This window comes from Petaurus breviceps, unplaced genomic scaffold (genome assembly GCF_028583685.1).
Source record: "Petaurus breviceps papuanus isolate PSGF00001 unplaced genomic scaffold, PetGlider_PUasm1.0 91133, whole genome shotgun sequence".
Taxonomy (NCBI): Eukaryota; Metazoa; Chordata; class Mammalia; order Diprotodontia; family Petauridae; genus Petaurus; species Petaurus breviceps.
This window is the reverse complement of record NW_027187419.1, coordinates 53,819,407-53,843,634: the sequence shown is the minus strand read 5'-3', so window position 1 is coordinate 53,843,634 and position 24,228 is coordinate 53,819,407. Positions and strand designations below refer to the sequence as shown.

The 24,228-nt window shown below is 38.2% G+C and overlaps 1 protein-coding gene across 7 annotated transcripts in view; it reads left to right on the top strand.

The window, feature by feature from the left end:
- XPO4 (exportin 4) overlaps window positions 1-24,228 on the top strand; it is a 212,280-nt gene that overhangs the window by 86,355 nt on the left and 101,697 nt on the right. For 3 of the 7 annotated variants that reach the window (XM_069080302.1, XM_069080304.1, XM_069080305.1), the window contains exon 2: window positions 15,917-16,043. The exons of the other annotated variants lie outside the window; for them this stretch is intronic. The gene's annotated coding sequence lies outside the window, so the exon portion shown is untranslated. The remainder of the gene's footprint in view (window positions 1-15,916; window positions 16,044-24,228) is intronic. 7 annotated transcript variants of the gene reach the window in all.

The following is a 24,228-nucleotide window of genomic DNA, read 5'->3' as shown; positions in this document are numbered from 1 at the left end:
GCCTGGAGTCAGGAAGACCTGAGTTCAAATGTAGCCTCAGACTCTTAATAGCTGTATGAATAGCTGTGTGAGACCTTGGGCAAATCTCTTAACCTTTGCCCCAGTTTCCTTATCTGTAAAATGGGGATGTGTATCAGCAAAAATGCCATATTCACAATGCCTATGGAGATTACAGATATGCTGATATAATTATCCATCACAAAATACATCATGCTTGTCATATAAGGGAATAAACTGGAAAATTTATTAAGATACCAAAAGACTGAGTCCCAAAACCAGAAAGTGAAAGCCATCAGAGTAGTTATGAAATTGGCACAGGTAGATAAAGTAGAAAGCACCCACATTCTCAAGCCTTTAAAACAGAACAGGCTACCTCAGGCAAAGGTCCTCTTCTCCCCATGCACAGCAACCACCCAGCGTCCTGGAAGCGCGCTCCCAGCAGCTCCGGCCCCTGGCAGTCCTCAGCAGGAGTCCTTAGCAGAAAGTCCTTAGCAGTCCTAACTCAAAAAGGGCTTCGCGCTGCCGCTGCCTCTGCTGCTGCCTCTGCTGCTGCCACCGCTGCCACCACCGCCAGCCACCGCAGGAACGCTAGCTTGGCTTTCGCTTTCTCTGGCTTTCGCTTTCACTTGCTCCGCCCCTTCCTGCTATGTCAGCACGTCCAATGGGGCATGGAAGATCTTTAAATCCCATAACCCTTACAGGATGGTAATAGAATTTACTTGCTAGCGTTGTTGTGAGGATGAAATGAGATATTTCTAGAGAGCTCAGGAAAGTGCCTGACACATATTGAGTGTATATAAATGTCGAGTATTATTATTATTAGCCATCCAATTCGAGATATCTTAAAAGGCAGTTTTTGAAAATGGGAGATTGGTGGTCGGGAAAGAGGTTGGAGCAGGAAAGGTAGATTTGAGAATCATCAGCACAGAGATGGTAATTAAATCCATGGGAGATGATAAGACCACTAAATGAAATAGTGTAGAGGGAGAAGAGAAGATGACCCAGGACAGAGGGCCACATTCATTTAGAGGGCATGATCTGGAGGCACGTGTAATAGTAATGTAATTTAAAGATTCCCCTGTATTGGCTTGGTTTTTGGTTTGATTGTGTTAAAACCAGAGCTTGTTAATCCCACTTGTGGGATGGACTTGTTGACTTGAAAAGAGAGTCCTGAATTGGGAGGAGCTGGTGAAGTAGATTTGGAGAGACACAAGAGAGAGGCAGAAGAACTTTTTGGAAGCAGCACCTTTGGAGGCAAAGAGAGACTGAGAGGATTGCTGAGGGCCACTTTGAATTGCCCGGGACTTTTCAGACCTGCCACCCAGAGCTGCCAAGGACTGAGGAGACATGGCTGTTATGCTGGTACTTTGTCTCTTTTGATGTTGTTTTGCCAGATTTGTCCATTGGTGAAAGACAGTGCTGTTGTTGCAGAATTCTTGGAACCTTGCTGTTGGTTCCAAAGCCCTGAAGAAGGATTTTCTTGTTGTATGTTTACAGAAATCCTGGAAGAGGGTTTTGCTAATGTTTTCAGGGGTCCTAGGACTGTTCTGCAGACAATGAATTGATGAAGAGACTGGCAGTGTATCTTGTGGCCTTGCTAAGCTTTGTTTCCCCAGGAACAAAGATTGCTGAGAACTTGCCTCTTGTCAAGATGAAGAAAAGACCTCCATTTGGGTATTAAGTGCTGTGCTTAAACTTGTTGTAACTCTGGGGTAGATTCAATTGTGATCCAGGGGTGGGGAACTTTTGACCTTTTTGTGTTTTATGATTGAACAAATGAATGTACTTTACTTATGTTTGGAAACTAATCTCCATTTGAGAAGAGGGGCTTTGTGATGGACTAAATGAAGGTACAGCCTATGGTGGAGTAGTATTTAGAACTGGGACTTTGTAATTGATTGAATGAATGTAAGGTCCTGGGGTGGGGTAGTACTTGGAGATTATTTAATCACACTTAGTAAATGCTATATTTTGAATGATGTCATATTTTGATCTTCTCTGTTCTTAATTTGCCACTGAATAAAATGGAGAGCACCTATGCTGGTATTTTGAACCTTGGGAAGTTGCCTTTGCTTGGCATTACATTACAGCATGGAGGCATAGGTCAGAAGGAATGGTCAGATAGGAAGGAGGAGAATCTGAAGTAAGTGGTGTCCTAAAAACCTAGAGGGCAGAGAATATCAAAAGGAAAGAAAGAGCAACAGTGTCAAAGGCTGAGGAGGGGTCAAGGAGAATGAAGATTGAGAAAAGCCCATTGTATTTGGCAGCTAAGAGATCATTAGTAACTTTGGAGAGAGTAGATTTAGTCCAATGATAAGGTGGGTAACTAGATTGTAAGGGGTTAAGAGAAAGTGGAGGCACCTATTGTAGACAATTCTTTTTGAGGAGTTTAACCTATGTACAAGAACAGAGGAAATACAGAACAATAGTTAGGATGGAAGGATCTAGGGAGGCTTTTTTGTGAATGGAAAGACATGGGCATATTTGTAGATAGTGGGAAATGAGCCAGTAGATAGGGAGAAATTGATTTTGTTTGTATGCATATTTTCTTCTTTTCCATGTAATGTAGTTCTTTTTTTATTTCCAACAAGTATGAAGAACGTAATACACATCACAGTAGCAACTAGGTGACACAATGGACAGAGGACTGGGGAAAAAGATGTACTGCTTACTGTGTCCCAGGCACTGTGCTAAGCCCTTGACAATTATTATTTCATTTGATTCTCACAACAATATTATATCCATTTTATAGAAGAAAAAAATTAAGGCAAATAAGTGACTTGCCCAGATTCACACTGCTAGTAAGTGTCTGAAGCTGAATTTGAACTCAGGGTCCTCCAGTGCTCTGTCCATTGTGCCACCTCTCTGCTGTTGTGCTATTGTGCTGTTGTGTGTTACAATGTTCTTTGTACTTGTTGGAAATGAAAAAATTACATTATAGGGGAAAGAGGGAAATATCATGCATACAGACATAATCACCCTTGACCTTTATATGCATTTTCTCCTTAATTTGTATCATTTTGTGAGTCTTGAATTGCTTAAGTATTTTGGGGAAGGAATGTGACAGGTGGGCCTAGAAAGTTTGTTGTGATTGCACCTTGTTAGTCAACCAAAATAAATTTGATGGCCATTCATGCCAATTTCTCCTCTTCACCAGAGTCAGTATAATATTGATCTCTTACCTCTGATCTCACTTAATACTTTGTTTTGTACCTTTTTTTCTTTTTAATTTTTGAAAAGTTAATTTTTAATGATAACTTGTTTTTATATTACCAAAATTTCTCCCAGTCTCTTTCCCTGTGCCCTTGCCAGAGAGCCATGTAACAACTAACATTTTTATTAAAATTTTAAAAGAGGAGGAAAAAACAGAGCCACTCAATATAGATATCAAAATGTCTGAAAACATATAGTGTTCCACACCCATGGACCTTCCACTTTTCCAAAAGAGTGGGGTGGAGATTATATTTCTTCTTTGGGTCTAGGCTTATTGTTTGTAAATTTTTTTTTTTTTTTAAGCAATCGGGGTTAAGTAACTTGCTCAAGGTTACACAGCCAGTTATTCTTTTTGCTTTTTTCAGGGGGAAAGCAGGGCAATTGGGGTTAAGTGACTTGCCCAAGGTCACATGGCTAGTAAGTGTTAAGTGTCTGAGGCCGGATTTGGGTCCTTCTGCCTCTAGGCCAGTGCTCACTGTGCCACCCTTATTGTTTGTAATTTTGTGTATTTTGTTTTCTTGGCTCTACTTACTTAGTTCTGTGTGTAAGTCTTGCTTTGTTTCTTTTGCAATGTTGATTGTTTCTTACAGCATAGTAATATTCTACTACATTCATGTATCTTAGTTTATTTAAATATTCCCTAATCAGTGATCATCCACATTGTCTCCATTTCTTGGCTTCCACAAAAAATGCTGTTAGAAATACTTTGGTGAATATGGTGACTTCTCTACTTACCAGTAACCTCCTTGGGGTACATGGCTTCTAGTGGAAGGAATCTATGGATCAAAGGGTAGTCACTTTATTTCCGTGATTCCATATTGCTTTCCAAAATGGTTGTACTGATTCACAGTTCCACTCATAATATACAGGTAGGCTTATCCTCACAAAATCCCCTCCAACACTAACTATTCCAATTTTGTCATTTTTGCCAATTTGTGTGGTGTGAGGTTAAATTTTAGGGTTGTTTTGTTTTGAATTTCTCTCAGTGATTTTGAAACATTCTTTCATCTGTTAATAGTTTGTGATTTAAGCACTAAAGTTTACTTTTTTTTTTTAAGTTTACTATTTTTTGCTTATTGAAGAATGACTTTTGGTCATAGATGTATATATGTGTAAATATGTACATATAAGCATATATGTGTGTGTATATACATACATATGTATTCAAACACATATATATGCCCCAAAGCCATTTCTCAATAAATTAACAAAGCATATGAGCAAACTTTAGTGCTTAAAAGGGGTGGTTGTAGGTCTAGGTTTGTATGTTGTGCTGTAATCTTGGATACCAAAACTTTATGGAGAAATTTGTTGATAAAGAATCTTTTCCCCCATTTGACCATTTCTTTTCTCATCCTAGATACATCAAATAGTTAATTTTGTTTGCACAATGTTTTGTGCTTTTTGAATGGACTTTTATAATACTGTATTATAGTGTTCTCTGTGTGTGTGCCTCCCCCTAATTTCCCTCTGCCCTAACTATGAACTCCATAAGAACAGGGAATGTTATATATAAAGTTTTTATTTCATCTTGTGCCTCATGTAGTGCTTTGCACAAACTAAGTGTTCATTTTAAATTATTCTACAAATATTTACTAGATTTATATCCTCTGTATAAATGTCACAATATAAGTGATATAAGATCAGGTACTTGATGGAAAGCAGTTCTTTCATTATGGAAAGTTATACTGTACTGGGAAAAACACTTGTGGTTATATTAGCCAAATTAACAAAACAGTGTTGTTATGATTGTTTGAGAGTGATAATAACTATTTACTGAATCCCTTATTATAATGGAATTTGACCACTTTGAGGATTCCTTTCAGTTCCAGACATAAAGGAAAACTAATCTTTCTCTATCCTTTCCTTCCTTCCCTGTCCCCTTGTCTGGACACAGGAATATAGAAATAATGAAATAAGAGAAGAAAATAACTGGCAAAAATCCACATACTTTATTCTAGTTAAGAAGAATGGAGGAAAGTAGGCTCTCTGTCTTGGAGTGAGGGGTACGGGAAAGATGGGGAGAAAATTTGTAACTCAAAATCTTGCGGAAATGAATGCTGAAAACTAAAAATAAATAAATAAAAAAGAATGGAGCCTATTAACTATTTTCTGTAAAGTTAACCCTTTTGATTTAAGGACCTTGTTTATCTGGTTTCCCTAGGCAATGTTCACTTCTTCCTAGGTTGTAGCAGACAAATGGTGGTAGTATTTCAGCTGATATATTAGGAAATGATTGCTGTTAGTGAAGACACACATTTACTACAAAGCAGATGCTGTCCTCTTTAATATGAAAGCAAGTAGACAAACATGATCTCAGTGGTCTTTGAAGACATGACTTTATTGCAGTATAGTACAATAGTTTCTGTTCGTGATAATGACCTTTAGCCATTAAAAAAAGAGTCATATCACATTCAGTATATTCTTTTTAAGCAGGCAAGGAAGTATGTAATAATTTTTTCTTGAATCAGCAACTTATTTTTTTATATCAGAATTATTTGTAATAATTTTTTCTTGAATCAGCAACTTTTTTTATATAAGAATTATTTTCTAAAAACTCTTACCTGCCAAGAATTCTTCCTTTTAAGAAAGAAAAATTTAGGCAAAATCTAACCAGAATAAATGACCACAGCTAAATAGTATATCATTCCACATCTATAGTACCTCCCCTTCTCTCCCTCAAGAGAGGGGAAGTATGTTTCTTCCTCTTTTCTCTTGAACTAAGTTTAGTTATTTCAATAATCTGAGTTCTGCAGTGTTTTCATTTAAATTATTATATTGCCTGTATCCAATCTTCACTGCATCAGTCATACATGTAAATATGTATTACTGTATTTCTCTGAAAGGAAGTAGTTGCATTTTTGTCGCTGCTTCTTCCAGGATAAACTTGGTCATTATGATTAGACAGTGGTCAGTTTTATTATTTCCATTTTTATTGTTAGTCATTGTGCATATTGTTTTCTTGTCTGCTTAATTTATACTCCATTCATAGAAGTCTTCCTATGTCTCTGAATTCTTCACGGTCATTGTTTCTTCTAGCACAATAATAATCTATCACAATTTGTTTAGCCATTATTCCAGTCAGCAGGCACATAACTTAATTTCTCAGTCTTTATTATCCCCAGAAAACTAGCTATGAATATTTTGGTAAATTTGGGTGTTTGTAACCTGTATCAGAGGGTATGGAGTGTACTGACCTTTTGTTCAAAATTCTAGATTATTTTTAATAGAATGGTTGGATTGGTTTACAGCTCCACCAGAATATTAGTGGTCCTGTTTTCCTACAGTTTTTTGACTGTTGTCTTTTATCGTCTTCTCCAGTTTAATGGATGTGGGGTCATTCCTTAAGAGTTTGATTTGTAATTCTTTTGCTATTAGTAATTTAGAAGTTTCTTTTATTTTTTTTAAATTTTATTTATTTTTTTTGGTTTTTTTAGAAGTTTCTTTTAAAGAGTTATTAGTTTGTATTTTTTTGAGAACTTTTATGTTTTTGATCACTTAACTATTGGAAAATTACTCTTAGGAGGTATTTGATGTTAAGATTTTTCCATAGTGAAAAAGTTTAAGGGTGGCTAGGTATAATAGAGCACTGGCCCTGGAGTCAGGAGGACCTGAATTCAAATCCGGCCTCAGACACTTAACACAAGCACTAGCCATGTGATCTTGGGCAAGTCACTTAACCCCAGCTGCCCTCCAAAAAGCAAAAAAAAAAAAAGTATCTTCTAGTTAAATTGGTTTTGTACGTGTAAAAATTTTAACATTTTATGTAATAAAAACTGTTTAATTTATCTTTTATGATCATCTCTGCCCCAGCCATAGTTGTGAAAGGTACATAGGTACATCCTTTTATCCTATCATTTTTGAAAAATGATTTGACCTTTAAAAAATAAGTTATTGATATTTTCTGTTTCATACATCACTATAGTATATCATGTATCCTTCCCCTATCTCTCCCTGAGAGCCATTACATATTACAGTTTTTTTAGGGAGAAGGAAAAAAAAGTTGAGAAATTCTGAAAACATATGCATTGTATAATACCTGTGTATCTCTCACCTCCATGAAACGGCAGATTGGGTATGTCTTCTCACATCCCTTCATTTAAATTTGATATTTACAATAATTTTATTACATTTGTTCAGTCATGTCCAGCTCTTAGTGACCCTGTGGGCCTTACTGCCCGTTGGGTTTTCTTGGCAAAGATACTGAATTGGTTTGCCATTTCCTTCTCCAGTGGATTAAGACAAACAGAAATTGTGTCTTGTCCACAGTCACTCAGTTAGTAAGGATCTGAGGTCAGCTTTGAACTCAGGTCTTTGTGACTCCAGACCTAGCACTCTATCCACTGAGCCATCTAACTGCCTCTTGTAAAATTTACTTTTGATTAAAAAAAAAAAGTGTTGTTCTTTCCATTTACATTGTTGTTACTGTGTACAGTATGTTGTTTTCTTGGTTCTGCTTACTTTACTCTGCATCAGTTCATGTTGATCTTTCCATCTTGTCTGTATTCATCACACATAATTTCTTATAGCACAGTAATATTCCATTTTGTTCATGTACCACGATTTGTTTAGCTATTCATCCATTGATGGGTATCTACTTTGTTTCCAGTTCTTAGCTGTCACAAAAAGTGCTGTTGGTTTTTTCTTTTTTCTTTTTTGTTGCTATTGCTGGGTGTTTTCTTTTTGTTGTTGTTGTTTATTTTTTAATGACTTCTTTGGGTTATAAGCCTAGTAACGGAGTCTCTTGTTCATCTGGTATGGATGTTTTAGTCACTTATTTTTCATAATTTCAAATTGCTTTCTGAAATGGTTGTATCACTTCACAGATCCTCCAATGTTGCATTAGTGTGCCTATCTTCCCACAACCCCTGCAGTATTGACCATTGCCATTGTTTGTCATTTTTGCCAATTTGCAGGATATGTGGTGAAACCTCAAAGTTGTTTTGATTTGTATTTCTCTAATTATTAGTGATCTGAAGCATTTTTTCTTATGATTGTGAATACATTGAAGGTCTCTTGAGTACTGTTCATATCCTTTAGCCATTTATCAATTGGAGAATGGCTTAGTCTTCTATACACACAGACACATATATTTATGTAAATATGTGTGTATGTGTAGTTTGTTTATATATCTTCAATACCAAACCCTCATCAAAGAAATTTGATACAAAGTTTTTTTTTTCCTCCATTCAACCACTTTCCTTTTTATCTTAGATGCATTAATGTGGTCTATGCAGAAGCTTTTTGGTTTCAGGTAATCAGTTATCTTATATTTCTTGTAATAGCCTCTCTTATTTAGTTAAGAATATATCTCTTACTCATAACTGTGAGAAGTATATGATCTGTTTCTCTTATGATTTTTTTTTTTACAATAGTACATTCTTTAATATCAAGGTCACATATCTATTGAGAATATATTGTGTGTAGTATAGGGTATTGGTCTAAGTCTAATTTCTTCAACACTGCTTTCTAATTTTCCCAGTAGTTTTTATCAAATAGTAAGTTTTCCCCTAGGTAACTTATGTTTTCCAATTTAAATTTTTTTAAATTTAGGTTGTGCATCCATCTGTATTATTGTATAGTGCTAACCTGCTTTTTAGTTTCCCCAGCAGTTATTACTGAAAAAAGATCTTTTCCTTGGTAGCTTAATATTGTGTTACTTAAAGAGTGGTTTACTGAAAGTTTCAAAAAGAACAACAAAAATTAGGTGAAAATGACCTTGATAGTTAGAAAGAGGGGGAGGGTTTGGGGAGAAAGATGAGTTCACTTTTGGTTATGTTGTTTAAGATGTCCACAGTACATCCAGTAAATATAACCAATAGGTAGCTGGAGATGTGAGACTTAGAGGTCAGGAGAGAGATTAGATAAATAGATTTGAGAATCATCTACTCAGAGATAATTGACTCCATTGGAGCTGATAAGATCACTGAGGGAAATAATATTAGAGGGAAGGCCATGCCTTGGGTGAGCACTCATAGTTACTGGGTAGTGGTAGTGTAGAGTAAGGAGTATATCAGCTTCTGTTTCCAACAGCTGGGGAGAGGGAGATGGAAGAACTGGCCTTTTAGGTAGAGGGTTACAAAAGATAGAGTGTTCTCAGGGAAAAGAGGTTTTGTTCAAAACCTGGAGGTGGAAGGCATGCTCATTAAAAAGTATGAGAATATAGTGGAGTTTGTTGAGAATAAAGCACAATGGAATAATGTAGGAATTAAGTGGATGAAGTTGTAGTATGCCTCTGGAAAGAATAGGACTGATCATAATAGGGGGAAGTAGTATGGTCAGATTACATCTATGGTAGTGTGACTTGGTGCTTAAAATTGGGGAAAGAGTAGATTAGAATGACATGTTGGACTAAATAGGGTATCTTGACCTACAGGAGAGTAGGGGGGAAGGGGATGAGACGGGGGATGATGGAAGGGAGGGCAGGTTGGCGGGGAGGGAAGTTGGAAGCATACACTTTTGAAAAGGGACAGGATCAAAGTAGAGAATAGAAAAGTAAGGATCAGGAGAGGACTAAGGGAAATATAGTCAGTCTTTCACAATATATCCACTATGGAAATGTTTTGTGTAGTTACACATGTACAACCTATATTGAATGCTTATATTCCCAGTAAGGGTGGGTGAGGGAAGGAGGAAGGGAAAGATCTGGAATTCAGTTTTAAAATCAAATGTTTAGGGGGGCAGCTAGGTGGCGCAGTGAGTGAAGCACTGGCCCTGGAGTCAGGAGAACCTGAGACCCACACAAAAATACTAGCCGTGTAACCTTGGGCAAGTTACTTAACCCCAACTGCCCTCCAAAAAGCAAAAGAAAAAAAAATCAAATGTTTAAAAACATATATTATTATTTTTTTTTTACATGCAACTGGGAAATAAGATATACAGGCACTGGGGTATAGAGATCCATCTTGTCCTACTGGAAAGTCAGAGGGGAGATGGAGGAGGATATAGGAGAGAGCAGAACAGATTGGGGGAGGGGGCATACAGTGGGATCACCGTTTTGGGGTGGTGGGTAGGGGAAAGATGGAGAGAAATTTTGTAACTCAAAATCTTGTGGAAATGAATGATGTAAACTAAAAATAAACAAAATTTTTAAAAATGACATATTGGCACATCTAAACAATAGAGAGACGCAAAGATTTATATTATGCTATATAGTAATATAATCACAGAGTCACTTGAAGAATTCTAATACATAATCACAGGAGTCATAGAATATTAGAGTTAGAAGGAACCTCAGTAGTGTCTGGGTCTTCATCCAGTTTAACTCATACCTGAACAAGAATCACCTCTACAATATTGATGACAAATGGCTATCCAGCTTCTACATAAAGACTTGCATTGTAACTGCTTCCAAAGCAGTCTATTTTTGGACAGCTCCCATTATTAAGACATTTTTCTTTTCATTTTGCCCCTTGTTTCCAAGGCTTTATTGAATAGGATTTCAGGGTTGTTTTAGAAAATGGCGGTTCTAATTCCTTTCAATCCCCTGGCGTGAAATGTTATATTCAGGGACGGAGACACACACACACTCGTACTCAATGATGAAGACATACACATGCATACCACAGCTACTAAAAGGAGTAGTTCCAGCATATATCCACTTTTAAAATCCTTATTCATAGACCCAGTCATGAGCACAAGACTTATACTACTTGACCAACATTTTACAGAATCACCGCCATGAATGATGTTCCTGTATACTTGAATGTAGAAGTCCCCACGAATGGTGCCTGGCTTGAAATCAGCAGGGTTGGTCTCTCCCAGCATCACTCTGCCTGTCTTCACATTCAAGCCCTCCCAAATCATGGCTACAACAGGCCCCGAATTCATATATTTCACAAGCCTAGGGAAAAATGGCTTGTCTTTCAGGACAACATAGTGCTGTTTCAGATGTTTCTCTGAGGCCCACAAGGCGGAATCCGATGTTGTCCCCAACCAGGCCCTGTTGGATGCTGTTAGGCTTGATGGCAATGAAAGTACACTTGGTGTTGGCCAAGGTCCAGGGAAGCTCGGACTAGAGCAGGAGAAAAGGTGTCTGTGGCAGTGGCGGAGAAGGCGGCTGGATCCTGAGGAGTCTGCACTTAACACTCCATTTTTCTTTATATGAAGGCCAAATTTCCTTTCTTTAGCTTCTTGCCATCACTGTAGACTTGCCCAGTGGGTTAAGCAGAACAAACTCAATCCCCTCTGCCTTATTACAGTCCTTCAAATACTTAAAATAGGTGTCATTTCCTCAGCTTTCGAGTCTTCTCTTTTTCAGGTTAAATTTTCCATTTATACTTCTGTTTGTATTAGGAACAAACTGCCCTGCATTCTAAAACTTTTCTTTAAATATGCCTTCTTCCTCCTCACATGAATTGGTATAAGGAACTATCCTTCATGACCCTCCCTAAGGGAGATTTCTTCTTGTCCTATTTTCCTCAGATCCGTTTCACTGCTTCATTTTTCAGAGACCCTTGAGGATTAAGGAGAAATTATTATATATGCTCCTATTGGTTCCAAATAAACCTTGGCTCTTCTGGAGTTCTTGCTATTTATATATAGCACTCTTCTTCCTTATTCAAATATCAATTATACTTAAATTGATCATGATCTAATTGATGTGAGCATTCCTTCTAATGGTATGGATCACAATCTCTCTGAGCCTTCTCATCCTGTGTAACTGTTTTTCATGTTCCAGAGCTCCTTCCCATAAGATCTAGCTTGAGGGAATATGAGAGTCTATCGGTGAAGGGAATTTTTTTTTTAAGATGGAGAAATTTAGGGGTGGCTAGGTGGTGTAATGAATAGAACACCACCCCTGGAATCAGGAGGACCTGAGTCCAAATCCGGCCTCAGACACTTAACACTTACTAGCCATGTGACCTTGGGCAAGTCACTTAACCCCAATTGCCCTGCATTCTCCCTTCCAAAAAGCAAAAAAAAAAAAAAGATGGGGAAATTTAGTCATAGAGAAAGAGCCAGATTGGGGGAAAGATTGAAGATTAGAGAGGGAATAGTGGGTAGTAGATACAATCCACTGCAGAAATTGGGGGGGGGAGTATAAAATTGAGGGGTACATGTGAAAATGTTGGTCTTGGGTAGAAAAACCCTCTCTTCATCAGAAGTTAGAATAAAGGGGCAGCTAGGTGGTGCAGTTAATAGAGCACCAGCCCTGGAGTCAGGAGGACCTGAGTTCAAATGCGGCCTCAAACACTTCACACACACACACGCACACACACACACACACAAACTAGCCATGTGATCTTGGGCAAGTCACTTAACCCCAATTGCCCTCCAAAAAGCAAAGAAAATTTTAAAAAAGAAGTTAGAATGAAGAAGATGAGATGAAATGAGGAGGAGGGGATATGAGGGATTATGGAGAATAGAGATTATAAGGAGAGATCCTCTGCTCAGGATGGGAGAAGAGAGGGTTTAGAACAATCGTTGGAGGAGTGTGATGGGGAAGATTATAAGGACTGGCATATGTCTGTGAGGCAGAGTTGAGGTTGGATAAAATAATTATGTAGTTGACTCAGCATGGTTGTGTGACTTCCTTCCCCAGGATTGTGCAGCATGGGAACAGGAGCAGAGAAGGCCAGACAGTGGGAATAATCCGGGGTAAAGGTTTGGGGAGAGGTGAGTGATCATAGAACCTTGGAGCAAAGGATTCAAGAATGCAAGAACAATGTAAAGTTGTACTGGTGAAAAGGTCAAGATTTTTGAATTGTGGAAAATGAGCAGGGGTGGTGGCCTGGGAAAGAAGGACGGTATGGAGTGATTGAAGGGTACAGTGAAAAAAGAGAATTAGTTTAGGGGTGAGGCTCAGGGAGAGATGGAAGGACAGGAGGTTATGATTTGAGAAATTTCAGTTATAGGTTGTGGAGATGATGATGAGATCAAAATTCTGACAATCTCTTTTAAGTGTCTGAGATTGAATGAAGGTACAAATCTTTGGAGTTGAATAGGAAGATGAACTGGGGAAGAAGAATATTTAAGGGGGTGCCTAAGTGTAAGTGAATAGGAAGGAATGGAAGGAAAAGCTATAGCAGGTACTGATCTCAGGATTTGGGTAGGGCAATATGTCTGGGTGGAGTGAACCTCAAAGGAGATGAGATTGCTAAGTGAAGGCTTTGTAAACTTAAAATAAGTATATAACTATTAGCTATGATGATTTAAGGATAAGAGAAGTGCAATAAAAATTTCACTAATTGAAACTAGGGATGGGGAAAACCAGTCTGAATTCTGTTGCAAATATTTCTTAAGATAATTCTTTGGAAGATTTAATAACTAGGTAAGAATGATTATTAATGAACACCAGTTATTTAATAGGCGCTTCTGAAGTGCCTCAAAATAATTTTTTTCTTTAGTAGTTTAACTGTTCTAAAAATCTTATTTCATTATCAGTTTACTTTGCTTTTGCCCTCACAATTCAATTAGACTACCCCACAGGAACTGAGAGGTGATTTTGTAAGCCACCTGGGGGAGAAAGTGGGGAGGAATCTAAATTTTTATTCTAGGAAGGAGAGTACAAACAACTGGTGGTGGTGGTGTGAAGATAAATCATATATCATTAGAATTTTTACCTTTCAGTGTAGATACTGATCTTAATTGTTGTTGATCTTAATAGTGATCTTATACATGTGTAGCATGGTTGTGTGACTTCCTTTCCCAGGATTCTGCAGCATGAGATCAGGAGCAAAGAAGGTCATATAGTGGGAATAATTCGGGGTTAAGGTTTGATTGAAGGAGTTTCCTTCTCTGAGAATTCTCTGTATCGATGAAATCACAGGGCTAGGCCCTATCATTACTTTGTAGTACGTCCTTGTAGGGATCCCCATGATAGAAGAGATTTTTTTACAAACCTAGCATCTTACCAGTCTCCTACTTTGACCCAAGCACTAACTATGAATATTGATCTCTAATTTGTCAGCCCCTCATTTTTGAGATAGTTTTCAGTTGCAAGGAACTTCAGAGGCCTTTAATTCAACCTATTTCAGTATAGGTAGTGAAAAGTCCTCAGGTTGGCTTCAGAATGATATGTTTCAGATACTAGTTGTGTGACCCAGGGCCAGTCACTTAACCTCTCTGAGCTTCAGTGTCCTCCCCTGTCAAGTGAGAATAGTAGATCCTACCTTATAGGGTTTTTGGAGGATCTGACAGCATATATACAAAGTATTTTGCAGATCTTTAAGTGCTGTGCATATGTCAGCTATTTCATTAACATTTAAAAAAATTTTTCCTATTCTAATGATAGGATCACAGTAAATAAAGTTATAATCAGATTACAATAAAGCACAAGGGGAATTATACTAGTGAAGTTACATCAGTATTCCAGTAATAGGATAACAGAAATAAGCAGTTATAAAATATAATTAGTTTTGCCAGCTTTTTTCCCCAAGAAAAGTCTAACCTGAGAATATTCATCCATTTGCCTTGAAGGTGGTGGTGTATTTTCCAAAGGAGGAATAACACACATTATGTGGCCATTTAGGCAGTCTGTCTTAAAATCATAACTTAGTCATCCTCTTTTATAAGAGACAGGTTTTTTCCTTTGGCAAAGTACACAATCCAGCTAGGTTCTGACTTGTGCTAGATGCTTTCCTTTTAGCTTTCAGTTTCATCTAGTTAACATTTAAACTGGACAGCTGATTTCTTGTCCCAATTTTTGTTTAGTCATTTTCAGTTGTGTCTGACTCTTTGTGACCCCTTTTGGAGTTTTCTTGGCAAAGATACTAGAGTGGTTTGCTATTTCCCTCTCCAGCTCATTTTACAGATGGGTAACTGAGGCAAGCAGGGTTAAGGGTTAAACTTGCCCAGGGTCAGACAACTAGTGTCTGAAACTGAATTTGAACTTCGGTGTCCTGACTCCAGGCCCAGTACTCTATTCACTTTGCCACCTAGCTGACCTCTTGTCCCAGTATTGTAGTTTAAATGGGATGCATGGGACCCAGTGATAGAAAACTTCCCAGGATGACATGGTATCCACATAAGTCAGTAAAAGGAATTGTTGGTCAAGTCATCTTTCTGTGGTACATCAGAGAACCAAGGATAGGGAGTCTATCCATTTATTCTCCCAAAATTGCATATCTGTTTAAGATTGGCATTAAACGTGCATTTTTTATGTTCTGTCATATCTGAGGGCATCTAGGTGGTGCAGTGCATAGAATGTTGGACATGGAGTCAGGAAGACTGAACTTCTTGAATTCAAATCTGGCCTGATACTTAATAGCTGTGTGCCCCTGGACAAGTCACTTAACTCTGCCTCCATTTCCTCATCTGTAAAATGAACTGGAGAACGAAACAGCAAAGTACTGTAATGTCTTTGCCAAGGAAACCCAAAATAGGGTCATAAAGAGTCTGATGTGACAGAAAAACAACTGCAGTCATGTCTAAATAGTGGAGGTCTGAGGCTAGATAAAGTTGTCACTCACTTTTAATAGTTGGGCAAGTTCTTTGGTCACAATGGAATTGAAAATAGAGTCAGAACCTAATTCTACCACCCAAAGAACTTGCCACCAGTAGAACAGTTCATTGAGTACGTGGACTTTGGTTTCTGATTTCTTCTTAGCTGTTTGGTATCACCTCAACATGTTAGTTATTACCAGCTTTTCCCTATTGAAAGGGAAACTATCAGCTTTCCCCGTTGAAAGAAACAATGGGTTATAATCTACTTGTATCTTTTCCCATTTGATTAGTTATTTTCTTTACCCTATTAACCCAGGTCCAGATCTTGGATCCCCTCATGCCTGGAGTGTTGCAGTAGCCTGCTGGTTGGTCTCCCTGCTTTGACTTTCTTTCCCTGCTCCAGTCCATCTTCTACTCAGATGCCAAAATGATCCTCCTAAAATGTAGGTCTGACCATATCACCCTCCTTTTCAGTAAACTCCAGTAGTTCCCTGCTACCTTCAGGATCATATATAAAATCATCTGATTGGCTTTTAAAGCCCTTTATAACCTGTCCACTTCCTACCTTACAAGGGTTCTTATACCTTACTGCCTTCCATGCACTCTTTGGTTGAAGAATCCTGACCCCCTCAATCCTGATGCTCAATTTCTACACTCTTTGCTTTTCACTGCTTGTCTGTCTTCCCTGGAATGATCTCCCTCATCATGTCCACCTTCTGGCTTCAAATTTCAGCCAAATTCACACCTTCTACAGGAAGTCTTTTTCAGTCCTTCTTAATCTTAGTGCCTTCCCTCTGATGTATATCTCCAATTTTGTGTGTGTGTGTGTGTGAGAGAGAAAGAGAGAGAGAGAGAGAGAGAGAGAGAGAGAGAGAGAGAGAGAGAGAACGTATTCAAACTACTCATTTTGCATGAGCTTTTTGCACAGTCCTTCAGATGCATTTCATTTCAGGTTTAGCTCAAAAATAAAAATCCTTTTTGCTTCTGTGACTCTTTGGTCTCTTATTTTATTCTGTGTATTTATATTTATTTTTTAAAAAATAAAGTCATAGTGTTTATGATCAGATTCTGCTTTCTTTGTATACTTGGATATGCTTTTCCATATTTCTTTATACTTTCCCCCCTTTTGGCATGATAATCCAATATGGTTTCTTCAGCCATTCCCTTAGTCTAGGGGTGGGGAACCTGCAGCCTCAAGGCCACATGTGGCCCTCTAGGCCCTCGGGTGTGGCCCTTGGACTACATCCAAACTTCACAGAACAAATCCCCTTAATAAAACGGTTTGCTCTGTAAAACTTGGACTCAGTCTGAAGGCTGCATCCAAGGACCTAGAAGACCACATGTGACCTTGAGGTTGCAGGTTCCCCATCCCTGCCCTAGTCATTGGACATATAATGCAGATGTATTTCAGTTTTCATTCAGGTGGTATTATGAGAAGAGTGTTGGATTTGGAGTACTGATTTCCCATTCTGACTGCCACTTACTTTGTTGTAAGCCTATCTTTCCAGTCTTTATACACCTTACTCCCTTTATATATTCTGTGATGCAGTGATGCTGGGCTCCTGGCTGTCCCTCATGGCAGGAATGCTCTCCTTTCTCTTCTCTTTCTCCTTCCCAGGCTTCCTTCAAATCACAGCTCAAGCCCTACCCATTTCTCCTGTGTATGTCTTGCTTGTACATAGTTGTTTGTATGTTGACTTCATTGAACTGTGAACTCCTTGAGAGCAGGGACTGTCTTTTGCCTTCCTTTATTATCTCCAGTGCTTGGTACCGTGTCTAGCACATGGTAGGTGTTTAATACATGCTAGTTAACTCTCTCACTAACCTCTAGCAAGTTTATATCTGGCCTCTGGACCCTAATGGCTCCAGAGGTGACAGTCTGGTGACATTGCATAGCCCTGCTTCACTCAAACCCTATTCACTTACATGTTATGATACCACCTCCCTGATATTATGATCCTCTTGAAGAACAAGGGAGAAACTGCAAGCAAGGCTGTTAAACTCTGGGCCTCATGAATGATCTCTAAGAATGATCCTTTTAACTCAAAGTTCTTTAATTCTATTAAAATAAATATAAATCTTTTTGTGTAGATTATAGCTTTCTCCCTTACCCTTCCTTTTAATTATATCTTTAAAGTACAGTTTTGTAGTGGAAGGAATGCAGAATTAGGACACCTGGATTCATATCCCAACTCCAAGCACTTCCTAGTTCTATTGCAAAGGGCAAGCACTTTAACTTCTCAGAATCTCTCATTCTTCACCTGTAAATACTGTCTGACATGTTGTAAGGAAAATGTTTTGCAGACTACAAAGCCCTGTATAGAAATATGAGTAGCTATTATTAGTGGAGCCACTTGATGAAAGAGTTGACTGATTTTATACTCCTGTATTGGCAGATTGCTTTCCAAAAATATCATGCCAATTCCCAGATCCATCCATAGTGTAATAGTGTGCCTATTTTCCCATGTATCTGGTAACACTGAATTTTATTCTTTCTAACTAATAAGATGTTTAATTTCCTGATGTAGAGGCTGATTTTTTTTAAAAAAGGCTAATCTTTAACCTTATATTGACTTCTATTTTATTTAATTTGAGTACTTGGTCTTCTTTTGTCCCTGAATATCCCTATACTTACATTTTTGTAAGCCTCTTAATTTTTTTTTCTGAAAAATAAGAAATTATCACGTTCTGTAATTTTGGATAGGTATGACTTTTAATTTCTGTTGTAGTACTTAGTAATTTTTTTTGTTATTGCTTAGTTAATTCCTTTTAAAATTCTTAATTTTTGAGGAGAGTCACCTTTTTGTGTTGTTTAAAAGTGTAAGATTCTTGAGAAAGAGGTTTGTTTTCTCTGTAGTGTGGCCTATGTAATAGGATAACTTAAAACAAAATGGGATATCTCTTCACATTCTTTTTTTAAATGAAATTTTACTTTATTTTAGGCAGTAGAAATATGCCTTCTTTTTCTTGTGCACTTTTCCCTCGTATTGAGAATGAAAAAAAAAAACAGAACAAAACCCCTGTTAGAAACATGTAATCAAGCAAAACAAATTTGCACATTGGCCATGTCTAAAAGGAGAGAGAGAGAGAGAGAGAGAGAGAGAGTGTGTGTGTGTGTGTGTGTGTGTGTGTGTGTGTGTGCGCGTGCGCGCGCAAAAGAGATTGATTCAGAATTCTGAGTTTCATCTCTCTGGAGGATGGGTAGCATATTTCATCATTAGTTCTCTGAAATTGTGGTTGATCATTACACTGATCAGAGTTCCCAGTCTTTCAGATTTATTTGACTTAGCCATATTGTTTCCATTGTGTAAATTTACTTCATTCTGTATTGATTAATATATGTCTTCCCAGGTTTCTCTAAAACCGTCTCCTTCATAAATTCTTGCAGCACAAAAGTATTCCATCACATTATAAACGATAACTTGTTCAGCTGCTGCCCAATTAATGGACATCCCTCAGATGCCCATTCTTTGCCACCTCAAAAAGAGCTATAAATATTCTTGTATATCCTTAGGGTTTGTTTTGCTTAGAACTAATCCCTCCCATAATCTGTGTTTCCCCTTTATTCACTCCTTTCCTTCCTGTTTCCATATTGAATGAAATGTATTTCTATATCTCCTATGCTGCTGCCCCTTCCTACTCCCCCCACTCCCCCTTACCAGTGTGAGAATAAGGTTCTAGTGGCTGCAATCCCTCATCCTTGTTTGTATAGATTTCTTATCTACCCTCATTATGTGAAATAATTTCCCCTAACTTTCCTTTTTCTCTCCTCCCCAGTTCCTCTTTGCTCCTCTTTCCATTCTTCTTTTGAGATTGTGAAGACATAACCATTCCCAAATCTTCCATCTGATTAAATTCCCCCTGTGACTCCTGATGATGGGGGGATCATCTCCCAATATTTTGAATATAAGCAATTTGTTCTTGTGTAGTCCCATGATTGTTCATTTGTGATTACCTTCTTTTTTTTGGAGGGGAGGCAAGGCAGTTGAGGTTAAGTGACTTGCCCAAGGTCACACAGCTAGTGTCAAGTGTCTAAGGTCAGATTTGAACTTAGGTCCTCCTGACTCTAGGGCCAGTGCTCTCTCTTCGTTGTACCACCTAGCTGCCCTTGTGATTACCTTTTTATGTTGTGGTTTTTTTGGGTCTTTTTTTGGAGGGGAAAGACAGGGCAGTTGGGGTTAAGTGACTTGCCCAAGGTCATACAGCTATTAAGTGTTAAGTGTCTGGGGCTGGATTTGAACTCAGGTCCCTCTGATTCCAGGGCCAGTGCACCACCTACCTGCCCCTTTTTATGTTTTTCTTAATTTCTGAATTTAAACTTGAATTTCTTTGCAGTACTGTCTTTTTATCAGAAATGCTTAGAAATGTTCTTTCATTAAAGTTCCTTTTTTTTCCCTGTAGGATTGGAAATTATACTCAGTTTTACAGGGCAAATTTTTCTTTGCTCTAAGCCTGTGTGCTTTTGCCTTCAGCTTCTTTAGAATGGTGGCTGCTAAACTGTGTGTTATCCTGAATGTAGCTCCTGCGTTCTTGAATTCTTTCTTTCTGGCTGTATGACCTGGAAGCTCTGGATTTTGGCTCCTAAGAGTTTTCATTTTAGGGCTTCTTTGAGGATGTGACAAGTAGAGTCCTTCTTTTTCTACTCTGGTTCTTACAGTATGATATGTAAGCTCTTTTTTTGGTCCTGGCTTTCAGGTAGTCCAGTGGTACTTAAATTGTCTCTCTCTGATCTGTTTTCCAGGTCAAATGTTTTTGCTATAAATTACCTTATTTTCTTCCACTTTTCAGACTTAATAATTTAATTTTAATATTTCTTGGTTCATGAAGTCATTGGCTTTTATTTGGTCCATTTTATTTTTCAGGGAGTTTATTGTTTGGGTAAGTTTTTGTGCCTTTTGTCCCAGGCTGTTAATTTCCTTTTCCATTTACCCCCCAATTCTTTTTTTCTAGTGCTTTCATTTTATTTATTTCCTAAGAAATTTTAACTTTTTTTTAAAGCATGTTTGATCTATTCCAGGAATTCTAGTTGAACCGCATTAGTGGCTTTCTAATCTTTTCCCCATCTTAATCCCACGGTGAACCAATTCAACTCTACACTGTACTCTCTTGAATCTCTGGCCCCCTTATCATCTCATTGAACACTGCCAGCCAAGCCTCAGCCTTGGGTCATTCCCATTATTTTGTTGTCTTCGCTTCTGAAGATGGAGAAAATCACTCAACCATTCTGACTAGGTCCACTACAAATCATGATTTCACCTGGGCCCTCAATGCTGCTAGGCAGTCCTACTATACCTCCCTTATCTCACTATCCCATTCTCTACAGAGGCTCTTCCAACCTTTTCATCTTTCCTCAAGTCTCCCATCTCCCTCCCCACATCCCCTTTTAGAGGAGAACCTTGCCATTTATTTTACAGAAGAAAATTGAGGCCATTCACCATGAACTCCCTCTTCTCTTCCTCATCTCCCATCATTCAGGTACATCCCTCTCACCATAATAAATTTTTTTTCTTTTTGGAGGTGGGGAGGCAGGGCAGTTAGGGTTAAGTGACTTGCCCAAAGTCACATGGCTAGTAAGTGTTAAGTGTCTGAGGTCTCATTTGAACTCAGGTCCTCTTTACTCCAGGGCCAGTGCTCTATTCCCTGCACCACCTAGCCACCCCAACTGTAATAATTTTTTATGGTGTGATTCTTTTTTTTTTTTTTTTTTTCGTAATTTGAACCATTCCTGACTTCAGCCTTTGTTAGGGCTGAGCTCTGCATACTTCTGGAAGGTTTAGGTTGATCCCTGCTTGCTGTTTTCTTAGGGAATTAAGTATCCTAATATTCCAGGATCTCAGGCACAGCTCAGGCAGACCTGATATCTGCAAACTTTCAGTGCTACCAGGGTGGCCTGATGCAGTCAAAGTCATTTCCATCTAATCTGTTCCTTTGCCAGTGTCTGATATTGGTTTGGATCTGAGCAACAGTCACCTGCTGCTAAACTCAACACCAGCAGGCAGCTGGGAAACTCAGCTGGTTCAGATTGATAGAATTGTAGCCTCCTTTTTATCTAGAATTCCTTTGCTGGAGTCAGAGCCACAGTGCTGCTCTTTTTCTCAGCTTGCTTCTCTAGCCTGTTTGGTACTAGCCTATGTTGCCTTAGGACGTTTGCTCCTTACCCCAGAGCTGTTCAGATCTTGTCTTTAGTCCTTTGATCTGGGACCCAGAACTGGGTAGTGGGTGACAAAGCTGCCAGTTGGCACCTATTTGTACACTTTGCATGAAGTTAAGATGTGTGCGCTGATAGATGAGGTCTTGTAGGCCTGGGAGCTTGCTGTTGTTTTTCTTCTTTCACATTATTTTATTCAAAATAATAATTACTTTAGACATCTGGTTTTCTGAAGAATTCATGTGGTACAAATGGTACAAATTCATTTGGTACAACTGAAATAATGTGACAAACTTCAGAGAATTAGGGGCTATAGAATATAATAGAGGGCAGTTTCATGCTGGTTCATTTTCCTCTTTTTAAAAACAGTTGGATTTAATTGTTTTAGTGAACAAAAGTATTTTTTTCCTACTTCCTGCGTCTCCCTCCCCATTGGATAAGAGAAATGAAACCTTTATAGCATATCAGCCTTCTACTGAAATGTTTGTGTAATTATGCATACTTAACCATGTTCTTAAAGTGTTTCAATTTCTTGTCTTTGCAATTTTGTTAAATTATTCTCCTGATTCCACTAAGTTCACTCTAATAATAACAATAGCAGTTTTACAAATACCATCTCATTTGAGCCTCACAACATGTGAAGTAGGTGCTATTATTATTCCTGTTTTACAGAAAAAAGTACCTGAGGCACAGAGACCTTAAGCGACCTACCTAGGGTTACATACAGGCAGGATATGAATTCTGATCCTCCTGCTGTCAAGTTCAGGACTCTATGTACTGCATCATACAAGTCTTTCCAGTTCTTTTCTGAAACTCCCTTATGCAAGAGTGGACATTAAATTTTTTTTTTTTTTGCCTTTTGGAGAAGGGAAGGTAGGGCAGTTGGGGTTAAGTGACTTGCCCAAGGTCACATGGCTTGTTTTGTGTTAAGTATCTGAGGCTGCATTTGGACTCAGGTACTTCTGACTCCAGGGCCAGGGGCTCTATTCACTGCACCACCTAGCTGTCCCCTTGGACATATTTTAAAAAATAAATTTATTTTAGTTTTCAACACTCATTTCCACAATATTTGGGGTTCTAAATTTTCTCCTCATCTCTCCCTACTCTCAAGCCATGCTTTTCATTACTTTTCCTGGAGGTTCTTAAGAGTCTCCCATTCGAATAAAAGGAAGTTGGGGAAGGTAAGGAAAAAAAGAGGCCAGATTAGCCATCAGTCTCCTCTACAATCCTTTGTTCTCTGGAGTAGGAAGGACAAGAGGAGGCATACTGGAGAAGTCATAAGTCCCAAAGTAGTAAATCCAGGTGTGAAATGCAGACATGTCTATGCTGAGCCCCTTCTATTAATATAGGGATGTACGTGGTTCTTCCCTCCAGAGGGCAGTAATGAGGTATGAGTACCAAGGGTGATTTGCTCTTTTGGGGTGGTGATAAACTTCCTAGGGCATAGTGGAGAAGTCAGAAAAGTCCCAAAGTAGTGCAGCCAGGTGGGAAATATAAGAATTTTTCCTCCATAAACGTGGTTGCATGTATATACACAGCAAGCCAAAAGAAGAAATAAAGAAGTTTGTTGAGGTTGAAAGCAAAGTACATTTTCCTCTAGGGAGTTAGAAAGGTGTTTGTGGACATTAGAGAATTCACCTTATCTATGATTGAAGATTCTAGTACAATGAGGAGCAGTTGGTAACTTGTAATCAGTGTAATTTGTTTTACTTTAAAATATTCTTTCATTAGAGTAGGTTGCCTTTTGAATATTTTGATTTATTGAATTAGACTTAAATCTCATTAAATGCTTTTCAGACTTAATAGTTTTCTGCTTATATAAATTATAACTTCCTTGTTGAATTTCTAAAATTTTTAGCAGTTTTAGACTTTTTATACAAATTATAAAGAATGATAGGGGCAGCTAGGTGGCACAATGGATAGAACTCTGGACTTGGAATCAGGAAGAATCATCTTCATGAGTTTAAATCCAGCGTCAGACACTTAGCTGTGTGACCATGGTCAAATCTCTTAACCCTGTTTGCCTCACCTCATTATCTGTAAAATAAGCTGGAGAAGGAAGTGGCAAGCTACTCCATATCTTTACCAAGAAAAACCCATAGTGGGGTCACTAAGAGTGAGACACTACTGAAACAACTGAATAGCAATAACAAGGAATAATAGATTTTCTTTTTTGATTTTGCTAATTGAAGGAAAGAGGGAGGAGAAATTTTTATCTAGTTTTGACTTACTGGTAGTTTTGAGAGACTAATGTAAACTCTTTAACATCCTTTGCAATATTGCTTTAATGTCTTGCGTTTGTTATAAGTACAGTATTACTGTTTTATCTATTTTAGACTGTTAGCTCCTAGGAAGAGGAGGGAGTAGGTTGTTATATAGTTCTGTATAGTAATACACACCACATTGTCACACACAGTATCCTTGTTTAGACATGTTTTTATTATGATGGTGATGCTGAGAGAGAATGTAGATAATGTAGA